Source organism: Myzus persicae, unplaced genomic scaffold (genome assembly GCF_001856785.1).
Source record: "Myzus persicae strain clone G006 unplaced genomic scaffold, MPER_G0061.0, whole genome shotgun sequence".
Lineage (NCBI taxonomy): Eukaryota > Metazoa > Arthropoda > Insecta > Hemiptera > Aphididae > Myzus > Myzus persicae.
The window spans coordinates 384,030-410,740 of NW_019104266.1; the positions used below are offsets into that span (position 1 = coordinate 384,030).

Below are 26,711 nucleotides of genomic sequence, written 5' to 3' on the forward strand. Positions count from 1 at the left end.
CGGTCGTCTTTCAGGTACCTGGTAGGTATGTATTATGTATACGTCACATCTTATAAATAGGCACATGTTTATTTATCATTATACAAAGTCAATGTCATAATAAATAGTTTTCACAAGTATGAAAATAAAAATCTCATATTATTCATTGTACTTTAACAAATATCAATTTTTTGTTCTATTAATCTCTTGGAAATTCGTTAGAGAAATGAAAGATCTCACTCATCAAAGCTGAAAAATACCAGCTGGTTGTTTGAGTAAAATTTGTATCTTCTATGGCCAACTATGGAAGGGCCATATTCAAGTTTGGAACATTCTTTGCATCTTAATAAGACTTTATAGTTAAACGAAAACTAAAACAAATAATGCACCTTCATTATGTATTGGCAATTTAATATATTTCAATGAAGAATCTAATCCATTTTAATGGTAACCGGAAATTTAGATAACATAATATGACTTATATTACTAGTTTAATGATGCACAGTAAAACAATAGTCTGATTAAGTTAATTCAAATAAATATAATTTGTAAAAACACATTACAAAATTATTATTTTTTATATTCAGATGATGCACGTTTGAGCTTAGCAGTAACGGCTTATTACTTACTCGACTGTGCTTAATTGTGGCTAGCTCATAATATTATTACCGAGCTCAAATAACATAAATCCAAATATTTTATATATTTTATCATACAAATACTAATATACTAACTAATTAAGGTATATTATAGGTACTTATATAAGATATTGTATTCATTGTTTGTATATTAATATTTATGGAAGTATATTTTGTCTAAAATAATATTATTTATAAAGTTAAAGAAAGTAACATGAGCTAGTTTAAATTAAAGTGTTTTTAAAATACAATTGGTAGCGACTTTGTTATTTAATTTAATTAAAAATGACAATAATTTACCGTTTTTTAGATACGAATAATAATTAAGTATGTACGGAAAAAAAAATAAATCCGTATAAATAAATATTTAAAATATTAAAATCCTAACTGAAATTAAAAAAGACAATATACCGTAAGCGTAACGAAAAGAAGAATTTTGAGTAAAAATAATTTAAGGCCCCATAGAATACGAATGACTTTTATTATTTCATTATTAAATTAAAATATGCCAAGTATAATTGTTCAGGGAATTTGTATAATGTCTGTTAATATTATACTGGTGACTGCAGGTAAGTTATTTGGTTTGTAATTTTACATTCAATAATAAACTTAACGACTTTTTTGAAACTAAACTAAAGGAAATCAATAACATAATCACCTAAGTTAGATTTGGTCAAAAATCTTAAAATACTATAAAACTTTTAAGTTTAACAATTTGTTGAGCTCGTTGCTACCAAATGTAATTATATCGATTGTAAATTTATAATTAGAACAGGCTTTTTGGGAAAACGTAATTATCTTAAACGATAAAAATACCTGTACAACTCAATACCAAATAATATTGTTTTACTGACATAAGTAATTAATATGCATGTTATAGAAGTTAATATAGTTATAGCTGATGTTAGTTATTGATAACAAATGTCAATTGAAACAAAACATAACAATGATTTGTTTCTGCCTATAGAATAGATTTTAATTAAATATCGACATTATTTAGAGGTTACATAAAAGGTGTTCTTGATAATGAATTTCCAACAAAATGTGTGAACTATTAAAAATCACAAAATATTTATAGGTTATAAACTTTATTTTATGAATACCTTCACAAAAACGCTATTTAAGTTATGTAATTAAGTACACAAATTTCCTTACATTTCCTTTAAGTGAATTATTATGCTCGATCTTTTTTTCCTCAATGATTGATTACCTTCCATCATGTATTGTTTTGAATTGTTAAATAATCGATAGCTGTTCTAAAAATGACCTAAAGCCGTTTAATTGAAATATTGTGTTTATGAGTTTTTTTATTTATTGTATGGAAATATATTTAGCGGTTATCGCTAATTATTACGAGTAACAACAAACACAAAATTATAATTCAAAAACAATGTCGAGTTTATATACATTTAATTTAATTTTTATTCGGAAAAATTCAGAGCTACATCCTATAGCTATGAAAATATTGTTTCACATCTACAAATACTTATACATTTATGGATTCGTCTTATTCGTTATTATTTACAAGCACGTGTACAAGACTATTTAACTATAGTAAATTCTATACGATGATTAGAGAATGTTATAGGTTAATGTTTTTCTTTTTCTTTTCGAGAAAGGGTCAAAAAGAGCTCACTTATTTTATTAAATACTATACTTTTTTGTTAGTCTTTTCCTTTCTTAAACAGCTAAAACAAATATTTCCTTTTAAACTTGGTTGCGAAAGAGTGGATATGAGAGGGGTAAGGGTAGAAAACCAAATAAAAAAATGTTATCGTATTAAATTAAACCTTAAAATTAAATTTTTTTAAATGAAACTTTTCTAGACGAAAAATGGGAGACAAATAAATCTATGAACTATTCTTTGGGATACTTGCTTGTATAGAATCCGAAATATTAACAAATGTCATCAGAAATTCGCAGCATATACTATATTGGTAATAACGCTTGTTAAATGTTATTATAAATTCATACACAATTTAGATGCTGTGAGGAGCGAGGAATGCATTACATTTGACATGTTTGTTTTTAAAATTTTATTTGGTCTCAAATCCTCTCAAGCATTAAAGATGTAAATTTTTGGTTCCCTTGTGATTTCATATAATCCGACAATTGTAGTAAAATTGGACAACATTTCGGGATGGGTGTGTGGTGTATATATGTGTGTGAGGAGAGAAGGTGTAGAACTTTATACGAATTACAATGAGTGATATAAAACACATTCTTATAGTTTAGGTTTTTTTTTGTAATTTGAATAATATAAATGCTAGAAAACTATAAAACTTCACCAATTATTCGAAACAACGACATAGAAATAGGATTAATTCCTTCAGTGTTCTTTTAATGAATTTATGAATATTTTAAATAATTCAAAATGTTGAATTTTCAATCAAGTTTTATTCGGAACAGTTTTTTTTTATACTATAATATAATATTGATCATTAAAACAGACTTTTTAAATTTAGTTTTTAATAATTCATACATAGTACCATACTCATTACATTAGTTTAATATTTAATTGATTGAGTCGGAGAATTAGCTGGTTCAAATCATCAAAAACCATCAAAATTATTATAAAGGAGAAAAAGTTAAACTTAAATGTTCAGTTTTTAGAGCCTTTTGGAGGCGAAAAATCAAAGTTTTGATTATGATTTTTATACCTAAAACTCAATCCGTAAATCAACGAAAAGAATGAAACAAAGTTGTCTTCTCAAAATTGCTCGAAATAAGACAAGGTAAAAAAATAATTTCTGTTTGTAAAGTAGGCGTACAATGAATAATGCATTTTATTTTCAACATTTTACGGCATTAATCGTTTTAAAATGTTTTTATGATAAGTTATATTCTCATTGCATTATTATTTTGTTATATTACTATTTTAAACTTACCAATTACTTTGAAAAGCGTCAATAAACCTAAATTATTTCATCTGTGTTTAAATTAACATCTTGAATTTGTTTTTGTACATTCATAGACATCAATTATAGATTAGGATAAATTAATTAAATAAATTAATATTTGTAACAAATAACAATTATTTACACTTAAAGAATTTCATGTCGATTTACAATAATGAATACTTAAAAAAAAATTGATCAATTAACAATTCATTTTTATAACACACACATTTAGCCAATTATTGTTCGTCTTCACTGATATTATGGTCATCTATCGAGACCTTTAATTTATTAACGCCATTGTTTTACATTTTATTATCAGACGAATGATGACATTTGTTTTCAAGGTTTCACAAAACGTTATTTAATCAATTCAATTACATATTAGTTGTTTTGCTCTTCGATTAATCTATATTATAACGTACTGTAAGTGCAACAACAATATTTCTTAACGTTTTTTCAACATTTAAATATTTTTAATTTGATTAGGCTATTGTTATTTATTAATTATTACCTCTACAGTTTAGGCTGTAATATTATTTCTAACTGAACACATTAACATTTGATACAGTTGAAAAATAATCATTAAAAATATACACTTATAGATCTATCGTAGATGAACAGATAGTTTATGACTCTCACAGTATAGATTGGATCGTTCGGTTAGAGAAACTATGTGTGTGGATGGAGTGTAGCCCAAATCCACGACTAGAAAACAATGTTGTCAGGAAAAAACTATTATCTACATCAGCTGATATATACGGTTTGATATAAACTTCTTTGAGCGTTCCAAAAGTGTCTTCCTTTTCAATCATTATTATGGTTATTCGATAAAAAGTTGATGGAGTTTTTCTTCACTGCCTCGAACACATAGATTATGTATTAAGTATTCTTGGGCGATTCATCATATCTAAGATTTTCTTTTAATTTTATTATAATTTCTTTATTACCAACGTAGTACATTTTTTTAGATTGGGATCGAATAACTAATTACATTTTTATGCCATTGTGTAAATGTATTGAAAATTATAATAATAATAAAATAGAAACCAGGGAAGCCGTTTTGATGTATAATAGGTTAGTGAAGGTATCTCATGATTGAGTAGATCACTTTAATGGATGTGTCCAATTTAATTCAATAATAAATCATTTGATACAAAAACGATTCTGGACCGAGATGATAATATGTGAGCCATAAAATAACTAAAATTATAGGAGAAAATAGTTATTTTTAGTTTAAAAATTCAATTTCCTCAAAATGTAAACTATCTGTGTATAAATGTCTATAATAAAATTGTGTTTATTTATTTTCGGCATTTTGAAATTTCAATTTATTAATGAAGAAACCTAATGTAATATATTTTTTATGGTTTTTGACCGAAAAAATTGTTTCTATCAATAAGCATTTAACAATAATTTAATAAATTAAATAATTATAATTGACTATTCTGTTGTACCTAAATAGCTTAAAATTATTTTAAATATTTAAAATAAACTCATAAATTTTATCTAAAAACTACATTTCTACAAAAAAAAAAACCATTGGACGTGATTATAAAAATTAAAAAATTTTTATTTTTTTATGAAGCTATTTATACGCCTTTTCATAGAAATTTTTATTTAATTATTCTTAACCAGGATGGATCCGAGAATGACTATTTCTTCTTATAGTGTTTTCCATATTTTGTAATAAAGATGATTAATACATTTGTTTTCGGCATTATTTTTCCGATTTTCAGAAAATTAAAAATCTCAAGCCAGCATACATGATTTTTCTTGATTATTCAATAATAACAGTTTTTTAAATCTTTATCCTATTTTTTGAAAACAGAAATTTTCCTAACATAAAATAAATAGGTTATTAATTTTTTATTGTGCTCTGGTTCAACATGCAAATATATAAATACTTTTTATTTACTTATTTATTTAACGAAATATGAGCTTGCTTTCAAATATACATAGGTTTTTTTACTGATGATTTATTTAGGATGTAAGTACATATTATATATTAAAAAAAAAAAAAATATTATTGGAAAGTAATGTTATCTACTATTGGAATTGTTAAAGCTGAAAAATACTATGATTTTTGATTAATTTAAGTTTTAAATTTCATAATAAATAATTTTTCTCTACAGGAACTGTTTATAGATAAATTCTACTTATTTTGTGTATTTAATAAATGAGAGTTTAAGACTTTTAAACATATTTTGTTTTGTATTTTTTGAGAATGATTAAAATTATTTTTTATCTGATGACAATATATTTTTGATACGGGGTCGATACGCTAAAGTATCTTAAACATAAAATCACTGTATTTACATATTAATAATTCAATAGTGAAGAAAAATAATTTTTATTTTTTAATATTCTTTGTACATGATGTTCTGAAATGATCAAATTTAAAAGTTATTAAAACTAAAACCAATAAAAAAAATGAAGATATTTGTTCAAATTAAATTTAAATCCGAGGTCCAACTTAATAAATTTAATTAATATAAATTTGTTAAAAACCAATCTTATTTGTCTATGATTGTAGTTAATTTGTAAGATGCAACATTTTTATGAAAATAACTCTAGTTTTAAATTATTATACATAAAAACTTATTAATCAAATTATCACTTTATATTATATGCGTTTATTATAACGTTATCCTTGTTAGTGTTTTTGTTTTTTCTTACAATTTTGTTCATATTTCGTAATCTCTACAATGATCAGAAAAAATGTGCAGTGTAATATTTGGAAGCTGACGTTATAAACCGTTATAAAATCAGTCTCAAATCAGCCCCGAAATATGTTTGATTGTGTAAAGTCTATAAGCTAAAAAAGGAGCCATCTTCACGCGCATTGGTATTATTGTCATGTTAATATTTTATTATTATTTATACCTCATATTTTTGGAATCTTTGAACAAAAATTATTCTGAAACCAATATTATGAACAATGAAACAACGTGCCTAAATATAGATTCTATGTAAAAATAGAAACAAATTTAGATTATGACGAGGGACTGGAAAAAAGTAACGGAACGGGTAAAATCATTAGTCATTTTATGCATATTTCATACTTTGTTTTACGTTGAATAAATTAAACTTTTCACAGTTTATGTTATTTAGCAACTATGGCATTTATTTTTCAAAAAGATTCCGTACGTGCGTAAACAATGTTAAACTTATACACAACATAAATAACACGCGGATAATAACAGCAAATAAACAAGCTGAGTAAGTAAACGCGCAGTGCACCTACCACTTTTATTTTTTACGATATGATTTATGTATACAAGAAATGTCTTGGCCATTTAAAAATGTTCATGAAAGATAAAGTCCAGTTGATGTTTAATTTTCATTTATTGATACGAGATATATTTTTTTTATCTCAATAATGTGACATCGGGTTTGCTATAAATTCAGTTATATCGTGCATTTAAAATAATCGTGTTTTCACCGTATCTACATATTTAAGATAAATCGAGGTTTGTGTGTACAAGATGTTGAAAATAATTTTACATAAATATATGTATTATCAATCGATTTATAATTTTACCATTTATACATGATCCCATTTCCAAGATGATATAATATAGTATGGACATGACAATATTATTGATTACAAGTAAAGTCGTGCATGGAAGAATTGAAACAAAATCACTGCAAGTATTATTATATATCATAATTGTCTGGTGTACCGTATATACGAATACGTTTAAAATTATATTTACTAAAATAAATGTTAAAACTGATATAATACATTTACTCTAAATGTCAAATGCGTCGACGTAAGCCATTTATAAAATGCGCTATACGAAGATTCTGCAAAGTTTTGTTTTCTTAATTTGTGTTTATTATAAAGTATGATGCGAAATAGATTAAAATATCGTCCCTCGGAAGTATTATAGTATACCAGGTATATATACTGATATTGTAATATCCGTCGAATAAGTTAAAAAATTCGACATAATCTATTTCGTTGCTCGTTGAAAATTGTTATTGGAAACGAGGGGCGTAAGTATCTTCATTCTATTTTAGTAAAACGACGTCGAAGACGGGTACTGAGTTGTGAGCTCAATAATCGGTCTGACGATAAAATAATATGGCACTATGTCTGGATATTATATATACTTTCAGTCGTGTAAAGTACTCGAGGTAATGCAAAGTGTTAGAATACTTTTTAAGTATTAAAATACGTATTTTAAATACTTTTGAGAAATTACTTGGACAAAGAATTACAAACACTTTATTATTATTTAATCACATAAAATAAAACAGGTACTGAAAATATCTCATATTAGTATATAATAATTTTTTGTTTTTTTTCTGTGAATTATAACCAACCTAAAATTCAAACACCTCTCACCAGATGAGCAATTTATAGTTACACCGAATGATACGATGTATAATGCCGTGAATGTAAAACACGAGTGTGCTTATAAAATGCCGTTCAGCAGTCGATTTAAAACAAAAAAATACATTTTTGTAAACTATTTGAATGTATTCAATCATTACTTTGTTAATGTGTTTCTATTTGTATGAGTACTTAAATACTTTTCAAAATAAGTAACCGGATCTGTATACTTTTCAAAAAGTATCTATTGAGGTGTACTTTTTATTATTATCATCTATATTTGATATAAATAAGTATTGGAAACGGGAAATTGTGTCATGATGATTTCGACAGTAGCTTCTTCAGTTTTATGGCAGAATTGGTGTCAAACAAATCAGTAGTTTATCTTACGATACAATAATAATATTATACTATGCATTTTGAAATCGTTTTCGTCGGAAATCCACTTTAATGTGGACTGTATTATATTCGTGACAACGACGGTCGTTGTTATTATAATATTATCGTGTCGGTTCGCGATTATTATTAAATTGCAATAATAATAATAATAATAATAATAATGGAGCTATGGTGTAGTATATTATGGTCGCTGTACCACGAAAACTTACAATCTTCAATAGTAATAATAATATTGTAAAATGTATTCTGGAAATACTTCGAGGAAAAATGATATTTTGAAGAACATTTTCAACTGTTAACAAGTTTTTTGTTTTTTTTTCCTAGTCTCCTGCGGGCCAGGCGTATGTCAACAAATGCACAACAATAATGCGCGCGGTCACATTATCACGGATGCGGACGAGGAAACTCGGATGTCGGTTGCACAACGGTGGAGATGAAGATGGAGGCCAAATGCGCCTATCCCGTCCTTGCGCTTGGACGCGCGTATTACACACATACACACACACACACACACACACACACACACACACACACACACACACACACACACACACACACACACTCACACACACAAATATATACATTATAATATACGCCTTGTACACTAACGCGGGCTCGCAGTACCGCGTGTGGGTTAGGTGGAGGAAGAAAAGGAGTTTGGTCCTCGCCGGGTTTTGTTCTTTTGTATTATTCCTGTTAAAAGTGCTCTCACTCACTCTCTCTCTCTCTCTCTCTCTCTCTCTCTCTCTCTGACCGGCCAGGCCTCGGCGCTTTTGGAATATTGTATATATATATTATAATATAATTTATATACACACACATTATACAGAGTGGTTCACTGAGAGCATGCTCACCACCATTATGGTCTTTGATAATGAATATATTGAACTTCTGAAAAATTGTGTGTGTCTAAAACGAATCTCGATGTACAGTAGTTTTTGATGTGTTCCATTTTGTGATCTAAGCATAATGGGTTTGAAAGACGTAGTGGCTATGATGATTTTATCGTTTTAGTAGGTAATAAAATGTATGAAACTATTAAAATTTCATAGTTTGTAGAAATTAGCCTAGTGTGATAATAAATACAAGATCCAACATCATATATATTTTATATTTGTGTGAAACCATTCGTAATTATTATTATACTTGGTATATCTATTATATAACTACACAACCTTCATTACTCATTCAAATTTTGATTTAGATATTTAACTCGAAATGCTCAAAAACATAATCTGTATTTACAGTAAAAAAGTTGGTTGCCATTTAAAAAAAAAAATTTGGGTCATAGAACGCTCCTCAAAACACATACAAATCTAAATTATTGAAAATATTATGGTCCTAAAGTATACATAAAACTTTAAAAATCAAAGTTTAAATAAATTTGTTATTTAAGGAAAAATCTCCTGTCAGCATGATTGGTGATTCACTCTGTATATATATATATATACATGTGATATATAATGTGCTCAAAACTGCACGCCACCTCCTAGGGTGATGAGTACAGAAAAGAAAATGTTCCCTTTTCCTCAACGATATTATGTACCGGGAGAGTTTAATAATGTATATTGCATATTATAATATATACGTAGGTAAACCTAAAGATAAGCGAGGTGATTTTTTATGAACGGAAGACACTCATTCTCTCTGTCAATTTTTGCATTTTTTCATATTTTAATTTTAAGTATTTCTATAATATTATAAAATAAGATTGACTACACAATAAATATATATATATATAAATAAATAAAAAATATTAGTACTTTTTTATTTTAATGGCTACTCATATTTTTTACTTCATGTATTTGAAACTGAATGATTCCGTTAAAATTTAGATTTATGAATAATGAATTTTGATACTTTATAGTTTATATTATTAAAAGCATTCTACTTTTTTTTTTTGTGAGGGTAGTAAAATGGTAAAGAGTACACAGTAATTATTGCATTTGGGTGTTGCAATTTAAGAAAAACATGAAACAATGATAGAATGCTGTAGTAGCTAGGTAGGCACCTGTGGGAAATGTATAGCTATATAGCCTTTAGGTAGTTATTCCAACAGTCCTTATGACGTAACAGTAGTATATTTTTTAAAACTGAAAATAAAAATACCGAAAATAAATGTATCGGGTTGGAAAAAAATCACCTTATCATCACTTTACACATACAATAATATACATATACAATATGTCCGTAAGTGTGTGTATCGCATGCTCGTTAAGTCATATTCGACCGGATTTATACGCACATGTGACGTTAAGGAAATCGTGTGTAAACGTTTCAGTGCATGCATAACAATATATTATATATTTCAAACCATATAGCACTAACCGCCATTATAATATTGGTTAACGAAGGAGTATCATATTTTACTTTTAAGGTCGTGACTTTCGATTTTTACTTACCTACGTATATACTTTCTATGATATTCGTGTTTTTAATTGAGACAATGGAATCGCTGACATCTACTGCGAGCGAAATGCGCATATTATAGAGATATTTTATATTCTGCAGTCGTTCCTCGTCATCCGAATAATAATAATAACCTTATACCAGCTTATACGAAACATTCGTGCGACAAATAATCGAGAAATGAAGACAACATTTTTGAAAATATATAGTTTTTTTATGGAGTGGTGTGGCGTGGTGCACGCATGCATGCACTACATTATTATTATAGTCACAATCACTTGGATTGCGTTCGTAAGTACTTATACGACGCGTGTTGTTTTATCAAAACAGTTATTGTTTAAAAAGCCAGAAAGTAATACGTTCCGTTATCGATGTTTATTGTTTTGTATTGAAAAATAGAAAACTGCGAATTGCGTATCACGTCATTGAGCATAAAATCAAAAGTAAATAATCAATGTTATTACATGCCAATAGAGCAGAGTGAGGTTCTACCGAATAGAGAATAGATGAAGAACGGAATCGTGTCGACGCGAACACAACGTTGACCTTTAGACATTTTGTAATGACTAGAGAGGCAATATAGTATTTGTTTTAAACCATAGGTATCTTGAACAAATTTGAATTCTAACACAATATTTTTGTCACAGTCTTTGATTCCTTAATATTAAAATTTGGTTGCAGAGATTGAGTTCGATGACAGTTTTCAAACCATCATTCAGTATTCCCTCTCTGCGTGCACACAACATCAAATTTCGGTCGTAGGATTTTTCAGTGCAGAACACAACAGATGTTACTATATTTTATTAATAATAATATTATTTACATTCATTGGCCGGCGCAGTGTATAGACAATTTTGGTACATCAGTGTGTGCCGTGTGGTTATTATGTAGTTGGTCTAATCGTCTTTCTTTTTAGTCTTACCTTCATTATAAACTCCTATTCTTTCATTTTTGTTCATATCTGAGATCAAAATAATATCAGCATTCCACAATATTTATTTACTTTATTTTATAATCCTTTTTATATTTCATAATAAAATATTTATATTATATATATATGTATATATTATAACTATTGTGTAATCTATATAATAAATACAAAATAATGTTTCTTTCTCTGTCTGCTATATAGTCTCAAAAATTAATGGATTGTTTTCCAAAAAAGTGGTATCAATGGATTCCTGGAGATTGAAAATATTTATAGCTTGTTTTTCTTAACCCTTACAAAAATTTAGATTTGGCTCATGAAAATCGAATAATTTTCTGCTAATTTAAATGGTTGCAAATCGGTTGCAGATTATGTTAGTATTGCAATAATTTGAAAATGGCATATACAAATTATTACAATGATTATTTTATTATTTGATAGAAATATATAAAAAAATCGAATCTTAATATCAAATACTTAGATTAACACAATAAGGTACTGTGATTAATATTATGACTTGGTTTCTTAATATTCAGCACGGGTTTTAAGTATTTGTTGAATCTGTCTCCAGTGTTACATCAAAAACATGTCCAGAAGTTAGAAGTTAAAAATTATAAAATTAACCATTTTTATTATGTATGTATTATGTATTTTACATATACTTCAACTGAAGCAATATGGAAAAAAGATAGATAACTGTAAACTAGGCGAAGTCGAGTAATACAGTGAGTATATTATAAATTGTAATTCGTTAAGTTGTATTAAGTTACAAGCAGAAAGCTTCAATCAAAATAAAAACCGTATTGATTGTTTTATATTCTCATTAAATGCTCATGTTTATTGTAATACCTCTAATAACCATTTACAATGAACTATAGTGACACTTAAGTTGCAAATATATTTGGTCGTAAACGTTTTGCTGTCAAACATTATGGAAACTATCGTTATTGTGTATTAGAATTAATTTTGTCCGCGTTTCTATAGTGGGGGATCGATTGTTTTACAAACTTTGGAATTAGTTATAGTTTTTTAATTTCACAATAAATTAAGAGGGAAGCTTATAAAATGTAATGCATATATTTTTATTTTATTAGGTCATGGACATATAAACAAATTTAATTACTTTAAACATTTAAGCATACAACATTAATTTTATAAATGTTTTCTATATTTTAGAAAAATAACTTCACTTCTTACCAATTATAGTGTGCGTTATAGAAATTTCATATTACATCATAAAATAATAATAAAAAACGTTTCTAAAATAAATATTGACTCACTGAAATTGCTTTTGTCGGCTTGTTCTGAAAAAAAAAACAAGATATACTTTATTAATGTACCCTCAAAGTCCAACTGATCAAACTCACAAAATCCCATATAATTATGTTTTATTATTATTATTTTTTACTTTAGGTTCAATAACAAAAGAAATTATTAGTTTTCGCCTATGTTGTGATACTGTATTTGCTCAAAGATAGGCACATAGTACTTTTTTATTTCATCTTAAACAAAAAAAAACATAAATACCTATTATGAAACTTCAGCTTTTTAAGCTTTCTGAAATGAAAATTATAAATCCATTCATTACTGGCATTTTAAGTTTTAGCATTTTTCAAACATTTATAAAAATTAACAGATTTTTATAACCTTAAGCTTAATGATTATAGTTGTAGTGAAATAGAAATTGTATTTGTATAATATTGTGTAAACAAAAAAATTAACAGGTACTCATGTTCACAACTCTCAAAAAATATTGCATCGAAAGTTCTAACACACTGCATACTCAAATATCAGGTGTTTCATAATAACTGTTCCTTAACCATTTGGTATAAATTATAATACGATTATTATTTGAAATTTGATTCTTAAAAATTACAATTTAATTACCCTTAGTTAGGTTTTGTTATTTCTATATTTTGAAAGTCACGCAATAAATAATAATATATGATATATATGATGGTAAACAATTTATTATGATAAATATACCACGAGTGATTTTTTTATATATATAGTGGTTGAAAGTTGAACTCGAAATATGCTAAAGTTAAAAAGATGTACCGTATTTAGCAGGTTAAAAAATTTGTAAAAAAAAAAATAGTAACAAAATGTATGAATAGTACTTTTGTTAACACTTATAGTAATTGTAATAATAAATAGTAATACAATGAATGAGCAATGGGTTTTTGTTGCCCAACTCCAACATCCTTCGCAAAGGATTGTTTTCTTAGATAACGTGTAGCATAAATGGGAATAGAAAAATAATGAAAATAGTGAAGGTTCCCTGGAGGGACAAGAACATTGATATTACCATATTGATAAAACTGAAGCATCTATAAAGTATTTAATTAATAATTTTAGATAAAAGCAAAAAAAAACACAACATATCAATCCAACTATTATCCGTTAAGGTTTTTACTCCAAGGACACGAAGAGCAGGAATGTAGAGTAATTAATAATCATGCGTTGGACATTAAATCTTAAAACAAAACCACAGAACTTTCATTAGAAATTAGATATTATTATATATCTAAATAGTCTTGGAACAGCTTTATAATCAATACTTACAATTGAATAAAAATTATAGTTTTACTTTGAAGTTAATGTGTATATTATGTAATAGTCTTATAATAAACTATACATTTTACTTTCTTAGCTACCAACTGAACATTTTATAGTTATCTATTTTGAAATAGGTTAAACTTTTAAGAAATAATTGTTCGTGAATTCGTGAACCAATCAAATGTTTGAATTTATACTAGTATAATTTCACCAATATTCATGTTTGTAATGCTGAATTCGTAGTAAAGTAAAATTAAACACTTTACAACTAACTGGAAAATCTAAACAGCATTCTCGATCAAATATGTACAAAATTCATTATCTCAGTGTAAAATTGAAATACAGTATATTCTGGTATTATGCGACTTTGATCCTTTTCTCACTAAATGCGAGTACACCACGTTTACCTATGAATAATGCACGTCGCAGCAGTATTTCCTATCTAAAAAAGAGCTGAGGGTTTTAATTCAATTGATTTGTTTGAATTCATCATACATTTATTTATACCACAAGAAGGATTGGTAAATTATGTTATTATACGACTTAATTCATGATTTTAATTTAAATAATTGCATTTTAAAAATTGTAAAAGTAATTGTATTCATTCAAGAATAAATACAGCTGTCTACTAATAGTTATATAAAAATGATTTTTATGTGACATGTAGCTGTTGTATAATGTTAACAATATTAAAATATGGTTATGTAGTTATAGGTACTCTTACCAGCTTATAAACCCTCTTAAGCTTCCAATTCGTATTGTAATTTTCGACATTCGTTTAAAAACATTGCAAAGGTACTCAATTACAATTCTGTTTTTAAAGCATCCATTCGTAGTTTACTGTATATTTTACTAAGTTCCATATTATAGATATTTTGCAATTTAGTACCTAACTCCAACCACAACGAAAACAAACTCATAAGATGGTGGTTGAATAGTTGAAATATCAAACTAGATAGAACGTTGAGTATCCTCTGTTCGTTATGTGTAATATGGTTGTATGCTGCAATGTACTTAAACTCAATCAAAGTTGTAAAATGTTTCAAAACTTAATTATACGATATTTTAACAATAGTTAAAATAAAACATAACAAAACATAGATTTGTTGGAAATAGTTTTATAATGGAAATAAAATATAGTTATAATAGTATGTTTCAACGTATGATAATCAAATTATGGGCTAGGTACTAATCAAACTGTTACTACTTAACTAAATACTTAACAAATATTTCTTCAATGAAATTATTTAATAAAGTAATAATAGTATGAAAAAATATAATGTTTTCTTGAAAATGCAGTGTATGTACAGTTTTTATGTCAATTTGTATGCGCGGTTAGAAAAGTTAGCGTTCGTGTATAATGAACATTTCCTTTAAAATCCAAAAAGCAGGTACAAATTCTAAAAAGAAAAACCTATAATACCGTTACCAAAAAAGAATTATTATTTACTGAACACAATATTTATTATTTATTACAAACACAATGTTGCATTGTTGAACAGAGAACCATTCTCTGCGAAGCTATTATTTTACGAAAAGTATTATTTTTTCTTTTCGCTTGTACCTACATTGCATTACAACTCTTGAGTTTTATGTGAGTGACAAACAATTTATTGAAACCTTCTGAAATCGGTTTTTGGAAAAAATCAATTACTTACACTCGGGATCAAAATGTAGAAATAGCAATTGTCAAAAAAGGAAAACGATATACGAAATAAATATCATGTTTCTTTAATTTATACGAACATATTGGGTACGGTTTTGACTTTGTACATTGCGCGGATATTGTGCATTGAGTAGGTCGAATTTCACAGTTAAACCCGTAAACACGTTCAATATTTAATGTAATCACGATGAAAACTATATCTCTGGAGCATTGCAGACGTGAAATTCTAAGTCCTCAGTGTCAAAATTGCTGTAAAGTGTCTGTAATTAATACCGACAGACGGCAGCAGTGAATGTATGTTATATATTATTATGATAATATAGTGTGTATTAGTGTTTGCGAAATGATATAACGCACGGTGTACGTTGCTGGGGTTTATTTATGGACGCATTACTTGGGCACAGCACAATATTCAATCTAAAATCAAACCGAAGATTGTAATTTCGTCAGTGTGTAATTGTAACCTCGAATTTGTATATCACATACTACCGTAGAGTCCAAAGCGACTTGGCTATATTTATTATTAATTGATTTCTTAACAGCAGCACTGTTAACTGAAATAAATAACAACAATTATGCAACTGTTTGGTATTGTGTTCAGTGTTTGTTTTGTTTATTTAATAATTTGGACCATTTAACTCGACAATAGAATAGTATGTTTTCTTTGATACAGTGGCTTTTGTACAAGGTGAATGTGGGTGTCTCAGTGTGGGCCAGTATTCTTATTTGCCGAGAAATAAAAATAAATAGTTGATCGATGTATTCTCTTTGCGTGGAAATGAAATCGCAATTAAAGGTGGTTGGATTTCAGTAGGTTTCCCTAAGTAATAATTATTATATAAAATTATATTGTCTAAGCATCTAAAATAATAATTTGTATCTTATACACATCTAATATGTGTATCAATACTCGAGAACTACTTGTTTAGCTCCGAAAAATTGAGCGCTGCACTTTTAAACTACTACATTTCAGGATATTCTTCCACGTATAGTTATTTCACACTTTCAAGTAGGTACTTAAAAGTATGTTTATATCTTAACTCTTAAGAAATAATATCTATCGGAACTTCCGAGTAGCTAATATTTACAACGGTATCGGAACGTTTTACATCTGTAAACACTTAAATTCCGTTTCTATATAATGACCTTAGGCCTGTCGACGCGACGTTAAAACCATGTATGAAAACTTTGAGATTATAATATTTAATATACAACATCGTTTCAGTTATAAACTTAGAAAATACTTGATTCATTTTCTAAACTACCTTTATATATTCCAATTATTCTATAAGAACTTCTCTCGTCGAAACGAGTAAACAACACGTTGGTTGGAAGTATAATATAGTTTGAAATAATGATGAAGAATGATGTATTAGGGGTGAATTTCCTCGAAAACCGTTAGACCTCCCGGCCCGACCATCTAGAAATATCAACCGTCATCGATAGCGGTGGAGGTGTGCCGACAAACAAATGCCACAGCACTATAATATTATACATCCACAGCTAACTATATAGTAATGATGAAAATAATATACCTACAACGACAATGCACATATATTCGAACAGTAAATAACATAACAATACTTAAACGTATACACACCCACACATACCGTCAAACGTCAACGCTTATATTGTCCACCAGTCGAGACCGTCCGGAGAGGACTTGACGTGTGATAAATGATATTATGCTATCGTGAAATAATAATATTAATAACAATATATAAAGGCTCGTTCGCACGAACGTGTGGCGGCCGCTCGTCGGAGCCGGATATATAATATGAAGTTTAGTAATAAAGACTCCCCGAAGACGTGTCAGTCACGTCACGTCACACCGTCGTGATATCTAATATCCCGCGGGACTGAAAGGAGCGGAAACGCTCCGCTGCGAAAAAGTCGACGACGACGACGACGACGACAGGACGGGCCGGTCCGGGCAGCGGTGCAAGGGGGGGGGGTGGGTGGAGGGGAACGACATCGCGGAGGGTTTGATATTATATTATTATCATTATATGTAACGTGGTGGTCCCGAAAAGAAAGTATAAGCCACGCCAGTCCGCCGGCGGTATATATATATATATTATATAATAATATATGCTGACGGTTTTTGGCGAGACGATGATATAATAGAGACGTCGTCGTCGAGAATCCCTGCGGAGGTGGCTCGGCGGCCACGGACGAACGATTCTTCGCTTCATTTACCCATCGTCGTCGTCGTCGTCGTCGTCGTATAATTGTCCCGACTTAAACGACCAAAAACGTAGGAGGAAAAGCGGACGATTTATTGCGTAGATTCATAGTGTGGGCCTCGGTGGCAAATCAGCGATGTCGTAAGACGTGTAGTAAACATGGCACACAGGTCACAGATATTATTGGCAAGGCGGCGAACGGGGCGAGACGAGCGGCCATGATATGAGAGAGCCTTACGTCCGGTGTTCCGGTTATTCTGTTCATCGGCGGTCGGCCAGTAGGGGATTTTTTTTTTAATAGACCACGCGACCTATTTCACCACAATCGATTAAAGCTGCGATATGTGATCAAAACTGATATATAGGCGTGAAGACGTACGGGAATGTAATTTTTCATCCATTTTTCCGAATGCGATTTTCTCATCGATGTTTAATCGTTACTTTTTAAATTGACGGCCTGGCATGGTTGTCGTGCCAGTACTGCAGACTACATATTACAGTGACCATACCATGGAATTCGGTGACGATATGTAAGCACAACAGATAGCATACAAGATATGGCCACTCGGGTACAAATTTATATTAGATATAATATATTCATTTTTTGGATAATCTGTAATAGCCAGTTTCAAGACAATTACTTAAAAAAAAAATTAAAACTGGAATGCGATTTATTTTGTGCAGACGTGTGTGTAATATATCAATGCGTATGGACAAGTGTCTTTAATTGTTTCGTAGTTGTTATCTTATTGACTGTGTTTGGTTAGGTTTGAAATTACTTTGAATTGAAAAGAAAATATGAACATCTTTAGCTATTATCGCAAATAATAAATATTGAAAATTCTGAGCGGTGATGTGTGAAACTCTAATTAATCTCAGACACGCAGACTCCAAAACCAGCAGCGAAAATTTGACCGAAAATGTATTCGTCGTCCCGTAAGATATGTTGTGCGATTTCAAAATAATGAAGTTATAGTGGAAGTTTTTGACATTCGTGAACACCAAAATGCACGCATTGAACTCATTCGCCATAATGGGTATCTAATCAGCGAATTTACAGGCTAGAGAACAGCCGGTCCGACTTCAGTTGACTAACGTTCGTGTAAATAATAACCGCATTTCGCGTGAAACCGTTGAAGAAAACAGATAACTGCTGACTGTAGGTTTGACTTTTCGAAGTTATTTGCGTATTGTAATACGTATTAGACGTATATATATATACCTCATTTCTCAGATGTACATTACACGAAAGCGTGGCGCTAATACCGTCAACTGAAGCATACGCGTTTGAGTGCGTGTTTAAATCTTCAGATTTTGTACGTGTAAATTATACATACAAGTTGAAAACTTAATTCATTTCACACACAGACAAAGACGCAGACACAAACACACATAAATACGTGACAAGGGTTCGTAGGGTGCATCTTTAGTGGTCTTTCGGTCGTAAATTGTAAGAATTCTCAACTATTTAACATAATTTGAAAATTTTACGAATGGTGAGTTTTGTCAAAAGTTAGACTCTAAACGTTAATAAAAAAATGTATGTACTTTCGGGTATTCTTAAATTGCTATAACTTAAGAGCGATCTTATGCTTAATTTTTCAAGGCTTTGGCCAAACATATGGAATTGTTTTAACCCTGTACTTATGAGAATTTTTCTACTTAATTATTTTCGAGCTTTTCGACTGATAAAATACATTTTTATCAATAATTGTAAAAAAAAAATAACTAAAGAACTAAAACTGAAAAGAATAGGTCATCCGTTCTAACGTGTTATCCTTTTTTTTAACTTCACGGTATTGGAATTGCATTTTTCGTTCTGCTAACAACCAATTAAAATAACACCGTGCACATCGACGTAAGACCGTAGTAAAAATACAACTGGCAGAATATTATTCACCCTTCCTCCGATGTAAATTTGAGAATATGTTAGTGTCGAGTCGTGTACACCACCGAGCAGGTGGGTGAGGACCATTATTAACATTTCAGGTCATTTATTTAAAAGAGAAATCAACGTATACGTTCGACAACCGTTATCGTACTATGTACGCGTTATAAGGAGGACGTGTTCGAGCGAATATTTTATGAACGAAACCGCCTACGATGAGATATATTTTTATGTAGTCATATAATATACAATCAAATAAACTTGATGAAAAGAATGAAAAAAAAATTACCGCTTGGAATTAAGCGAATAATCCTGTGAAAAACGTGGTACAGAAAAATATAGAGAGAAACAAAAATTAAAAAAAAAGTGATGAAATCGCCCTGCTGAAGGTATTAAAATTGAGAACTGTTTAAATTTTTAACAACAAAATATACGAATAATATGCAAATTATCGCGGTATAAAAAAAAATTAAATGTCTGGTCCTAGCATACAATATTATATTATATTATAATATTTATATTATGAATTATGAAGCACCTACGAATAGTGATTTATAATATTTATATACATTTTATTTTCATCAGAGGAAAATGAAAAAGGCATAACACGATTATTTTTCTCAGAAAGACATATTTATTTTGTCATCATATCGTCGCTTATCTGCCGGGCGACGTCCGCTGCGGACAGCAGTAGTTGACGCGTGCAGCCACCGTGAACTGAAATGCGTACCTGATGATAAAACATTGTGATAAAAAAATAATGTTCATGGCATATCAATACCAAGCGAACAATTTGTGTCCATCGAAAATGTCCCCACTCAAATAAATAATAATAAAAAATAAATGAATAAAAAACCCTGCGGTCAACTTGAACAATAAATTTCAACAATTATATTTCAATGGCGTAAAAAGTTTTATCATAGGTAGTTCGAGAAGATGATATTCTTATTTTTCCGAGCACAAAAGGAATTTGTCGACAAGTACAAACCGTCAGCGTTATTATATATTAATGAAATAAAACAAATAAAAAATTGAGATCAAAGCTTTTTTAATATTCTTGACCATTTGCACAAGTATTCATCTATATTATTATTACTTTTACGATTTTCTAAAAAGAATTCCAAACAAGTTTTATTCACAAAGGAAATAATATTATAATAATAATAATACAAATCGTACATAATATACGAGTATATACAAGGTAATTCACCAAGCATGCTCACCCCCATTCATTATTCCTTTAATTATGATTTTTTTTCAAATTCTGATTTTTGGAATTTTTAAATATACTTAAAGATCATATTTTTAAATTCTTGAATTTTTCCTACTACTTCAGAAATGTCCTCGAAACAAACTACTATTTTTTTTTATTTAAGAGCCCCCAATTTTTACTGTAAATTATTTAGTGGATAATTTGTTTGAAAATATTGATGTACCTGTTCCAAAATTTCAATGAACGCTTTCTTACTTATTGAAATGTTCGTGCTAAGGATAGTCCTTAAAAATGGGGTTTACAAAAATATAAAATAGACGTAATATTGGACCTTGTATTTTTTCTATAAACGTTTATAAATTATTATTAATAACTAAAATTTTCAAATCACCATAGCCCCCATCTTATAAACCCATTACCATGGTCCTTATATCCTTTAAACACAAAGTTAAATAACTCAAAAACTACTAGAACAAATTAAATTTTTGTACTTACGTCCAAGTTTTTAGAAAAATTATCCACTTTATAACTAACTAATTACATTAAACGAGAAAAAAATATCTAGAATTTGAAAATATGGTCCTTGGGTTAAAAATTTCAAAAATCAGAACTTTAATAAATTTATTACTAAAGCAAAAACTTTCAGAAAAATTATCAATATTAATCTGATTTTGAATAACTGTATTATTGAAGAAAAAAAAGGGTGTAGATTCTTGGTTGATCATCCTGTATAAACATATCTGTTTTTTGTATCAAAAGTTTAATTAATCACAGCCTCATGTTCTTTTCATATTTTTAGGAGGGTCTTACTGATATTTACAATGAGGCCATATGTTTTGTGAGGATATTTCGACGCAGTTGGTTTATATTGATATTAATAAATTATGAAAAACGGTTTCACTTAATTTATGTTACTTCATACATTCTAAAAATAAATTTGAATAAATAGTCATAAATATAATATTTAAGTTTTGACAAAGTATTGTTAATTAGTGACTAAAAGTGTGAGTATTTTTTTACATATAAATTACACAGTTAAATCAATAATAATTTGTTCAATAAAAATAGTTTTTGTAAGCACTGTTAATGAATAAATATCACATTTGGTTTTTAAAACGTCTTAAGTGGATTATTTGTTTATTTGGAATTCTAAATTATTTTTAATAAACAAAAATCATTTATGGATGTTTAAATATTTTTTTCTTCCTTAGATTTTAAATAGTTCGATTTGATTGTAAAAAATAAATAACCACTTTAAGATATTTAAAAAAAATCTTCTGAAGTACAGGTGTACTTTGCAATTATTTGTTTAAGTCCTCAAGATATTTAAAACATAGATTCGTTTCGTGGATATTAATTTACTGTATACATGTGTTTATTTTATTGTGTTTCTCTGGTGTTACACATTTACCTTTTAGTTAAAAGAATTAAGGATTAAAAATTAAAATTTCTTTTAGCCTATAGGTATTTTAAATTTTTAAACGTGTATTAAACTAGCAACTTTTTAAAGTACAATACTATTTTAAGTATAATAACATAATATATATAATTTTTTTAATGAAATCAGGAATTTTAATATTAAGACTAGTATTTTATATTACAATATTTATAGTTACATTTAACTAAATAATATTATATTATACTAATATTATTTGCAAAAAATATGTGTATTGTAAAATACAATTTTTTTTACGAGCAATAAATATTTGAGACATTATTTTCTAAAAATAATTATTATTTCCACTTAAAAATGTATTTAAAGCAGTGATTACTTATAAATTCTTAATAAATTATACCTAATACAAAAGTGATTGCAACTTACTTTAGTGAGTCAATATAAAATGAAATAAGTACATCCAATATCAATATCATATCGCTATGTTTTAATATATTAATTGTTTACACAAATAAAATGCATATTATGTTCTATTTATATTTATATATACATATATAAATGTTAAGTCATTTTTTTATTGTGACATATACATGGAATAAATTTGCATTTATATTCACTTCAAAACACGACAATATTAAATTAAAAATAATGTTGATTGTAAAACGTTGAAATTGAAAATGATTTTTAAATTAACTCATGAAATGAGTTTTTTTTACCAATTATAAATGAGATATTTTATTTGATACCTATTTGAAACTGTACAATGTATGTGCAAATATATATTTTTTTTAAATTACACTTTTTGAACATTTTTCAGCTCATGTTTGGTAAAAAAGGGGTTACTTATCATCAAAAAATTGAACAGAAATACCTTTTTTTGTAGTTATGATAAAAATGAAGAGTGGGAAGTGCTCAATGAAATTAAAAAAAAAAAATACCACCTAAATGTTCTTGAAATGGTTTAAAATTGTACTTGGTTGTTACGCCTTACGTGAGTGTTAATTACAAACACAATAATTAACACTGTACAATACACACTGTGAATAATACAATATAATTGATTATATTGTATGACGTGAATTTACGTTTTGGACATTTATCGCCTTACATGGTTCAGACATTGGTTAGTTAAATTTGGATAATCAAATTTTAAGATTATATAGTTATTAGAAAATCATTATGTTTGAAATTCTACTCGAGAAAACTAACAAATTGTTTGGTGTAGTAAGCATTGCAGTAAGTCATTAAAAATAATCAAGTTCCTATTGAATGCATTATGCACATAATGTATAGGTATCTACAATAAACATTATGAAATAATATTAAATACTATAAATATTTCTATGTATTCAGTTGTACACGTTCGTATATTATAATTATTTAAAAATAAACATATCGTATCATATTTTGTACATGAAATATAAATACTACGTATCATTATTAATGCAACCGTCACTCCCGTTCAGTTAGGTATTATAAACCTACACAAGAGAGTTGGCTCGCATAAAAAGGAAAACGGGTTTCAAAGAACATCACAACGAGCCACTTAACCGTAAAATATGTATTATTGGTGGGTTTTCACTGCACAGGATGCCATGTGTAAGACCTCGTCATGTCTCCGGGTCCCGTATAAATGGTAAATGGCATGGGCATATTCTTTAGAGGAAACGTTCGATTCGAAACCTCCATCCGAGGAGACAAATGCATAATAATTCTAATACTCTTTAGAAACGTTCCCCAGTAAGACGTTCCATTTCGCATTTAAATTGCAACGTTTATGTCATTCATGAATATTATTATAATAATACACTATATATATATGTATATAATTTGTTATATATCGACATAGACATATATCTACTAGTATAATGCGTATATACGTAGAGCAATTGTATAGTGTTCATCACATCAAAATGGTAATTGAAAACGGTCGACTCAATCATTATTCCGATCTTGCCTATGAAACTTATCAGAAAATAATGATAGTTAGTAACGACGTTTGAATAAGGAAATATTGAAATAACCGACAAAATATTAAGTAATATTTTTATTTTATGATATTACGTTGAATTAAATCAGTTAGGTTTTATCATGTTTATAATAATAAAATATTTGTAATATGCACTGAATAAATACGTGTATGGCATACTTGACGTGCGAAAGAATGTAAAGTATTATTGTTAATATAATAACATTTTTGTTAAGGTAAGAAATCGTGAAATGTTGGCAGTGATTGAAGACGTCGTTTGAGTATAATTATAGGAGTTATATTGTACTTATGTTATAATTTTACATCTGTATGCTAATGAACATTATGAACTGAGCCGTTAGAATAATTTTTAAAAATACCAAATATAATTTTAGTATTTATTTTCAAATAACATACAGAATATATTATAATAGGTGGTGTGTAAAATAGGTTTTAGATTTTAAAGAGTGTGTGGGTATCACAGTGATTGGTTTTACAATGATGTGTGTGTCTTTTACCTTTTTCCAGTTGTTTAAATTACAACAGTACATTGTGATTCCCCAAGCACCCTCGTCATTTTTTCTACATTTATGCAGTTTTTCTGAAACTGATTTTTAGAATTTTAGAATATACGTAAACACCATATTTTCAAACTCTAGAGACTGTTCTTACTATACTTAAGAAGTTCCCCGTATACATACAAACTTAATTTTTCATATAAAAACTTCCCTTTTCTACTGTTAACTATTACTAGAGGATAATTTTTCTGAAAATTATGACGTATCAAAATCAAAATTCGAACTAGTAGTTTTTCAGTTATTAAAATGCTCACAATACGAATAATAGTCCTTAAAAATGATTTTACAATTGTGTAAAAGAGAATATGTAATATAGGATCTAGTATTTTGTTATACTTGGTCCATTCTTTTTCTTTTCTTTTCTTTTTTTTTTGATTAAGACTTCAACTACCTAGGTCATTAGCCAGGTAATTTGTGGAGGGAAGAGGGGGATGGATGGTTGGAACACGTTTTGTATGTGTGGCAAGGATGTGTTGCTAAAAACCCAGATGGTCACCCATCCGAGTGCTGGCAAGACGGCCGGTACGTACGCTCGGAGCGTTGCCACAGATTGAGCGTACGATCGCGCCTCACCAAGCCACTGGTCCATTCTAATTAACTATAAATATTGATATATTAAAATAAATTACTATATTTAAACACTTTAAATTAAAATTGGCTCTACATATTATTATTCTTAGTACACTAAGTTAAATAACTCAAAAATTACTAGTTCTAACTTTGATTTTGGTGTGTCTAAATATTAAGAAAAATTATACGCGTTATAATTATTTACAATAAACTAGAAAATCCAATCCCTAGAATTTTAAAATATGTTCTTTAGATTAAAAATTTCACGAATCAGAATTTATTTGATCGTTAGGTTTAAAAAATATAAAAAATAAATTAAATAATGTATTTATCTACATTTGGATTTCACAACACCAATAATATAATGCTTACTCATCTAGCTGTTGTTCATTCGAATATTCAAATTAATTTTACTATATATTCAAATAAAATTAAATTGTAACAAAAATTGTTAAATGAAATGATCATATTAAAATTATTTAACAGAATATTTCATCAAACTAATTAACTATGTCTTCCAATTGCTATAAACTTTTCCTGGAAAATGCTTGAGATATCTTTGTGCAAAGTTGTATTGATATTTTATGATCTTATTTGACTTATTAAGAAGGCAGTAGAGAGCAAAATAAAATTGTGTTCACAATATTATGCAATTTAGTTGTAGTTTCTGAGTCTTTTTAATTCTGTCCTAAGGTGTTAGGCTACAGAGATTAATATACTATATTTCAGCCTTCTAAACATATTAAGAGGCACTTTATTTTTTAAATTTTATACATAATATTAATATTTAAAACTTAAATACGAGTAAATATGTTATGGATTTGTTAATTATATATGTCTCTTATTCCATCATAATTGGATGCAATGTTGTGTGATTTGTTTTGTTGTTTATTGAATAGAAATGTAATTATTAATACGAAGCAATTTTCAAGTAATAAAAAAACTAAAAAAAAAAAATATGTAACAATTATCTTTTAAAAGGTTTTGTTGAAAAAAATATGTTAACTTTTTATAAACACAGAACGATAATTTTACTGACATTGATGTATTTGTATGTCTGTGAAAAAAAAAGTGAAACTTCTAAAACAAAAGAA

General features: G+C 28.2%; 1 protein-coding gene across 2 annotated transcripts in view; it reads right to left on the reverse strand.

The window, feature by feature from the left end:
* Positions 1 to 26,711, reverse strand: part of LOC111040665 (leucine-rich repeat-containing protein 4C-like) — a 117,147-nt gene that overhangs the window by 68,603 nt on the left and 21,833 nt on the right. Inside the window, exon 2 of one of the 2 annotated variants that reach the window (XM_022324654.1) lies at positions 12,873 to 12,896. The exons of the other annotated variant lie outside the window; for it this stretch is intronic. The gene's annotated coding sequence lies outside the window, so the exon portion shown is untranslated. The remainder of the gene's footprint in view (positions 1 to 12,872; positions 12,897 to 26,711) is intronic. 2 annotated transcript variants of the gene reach the window in all.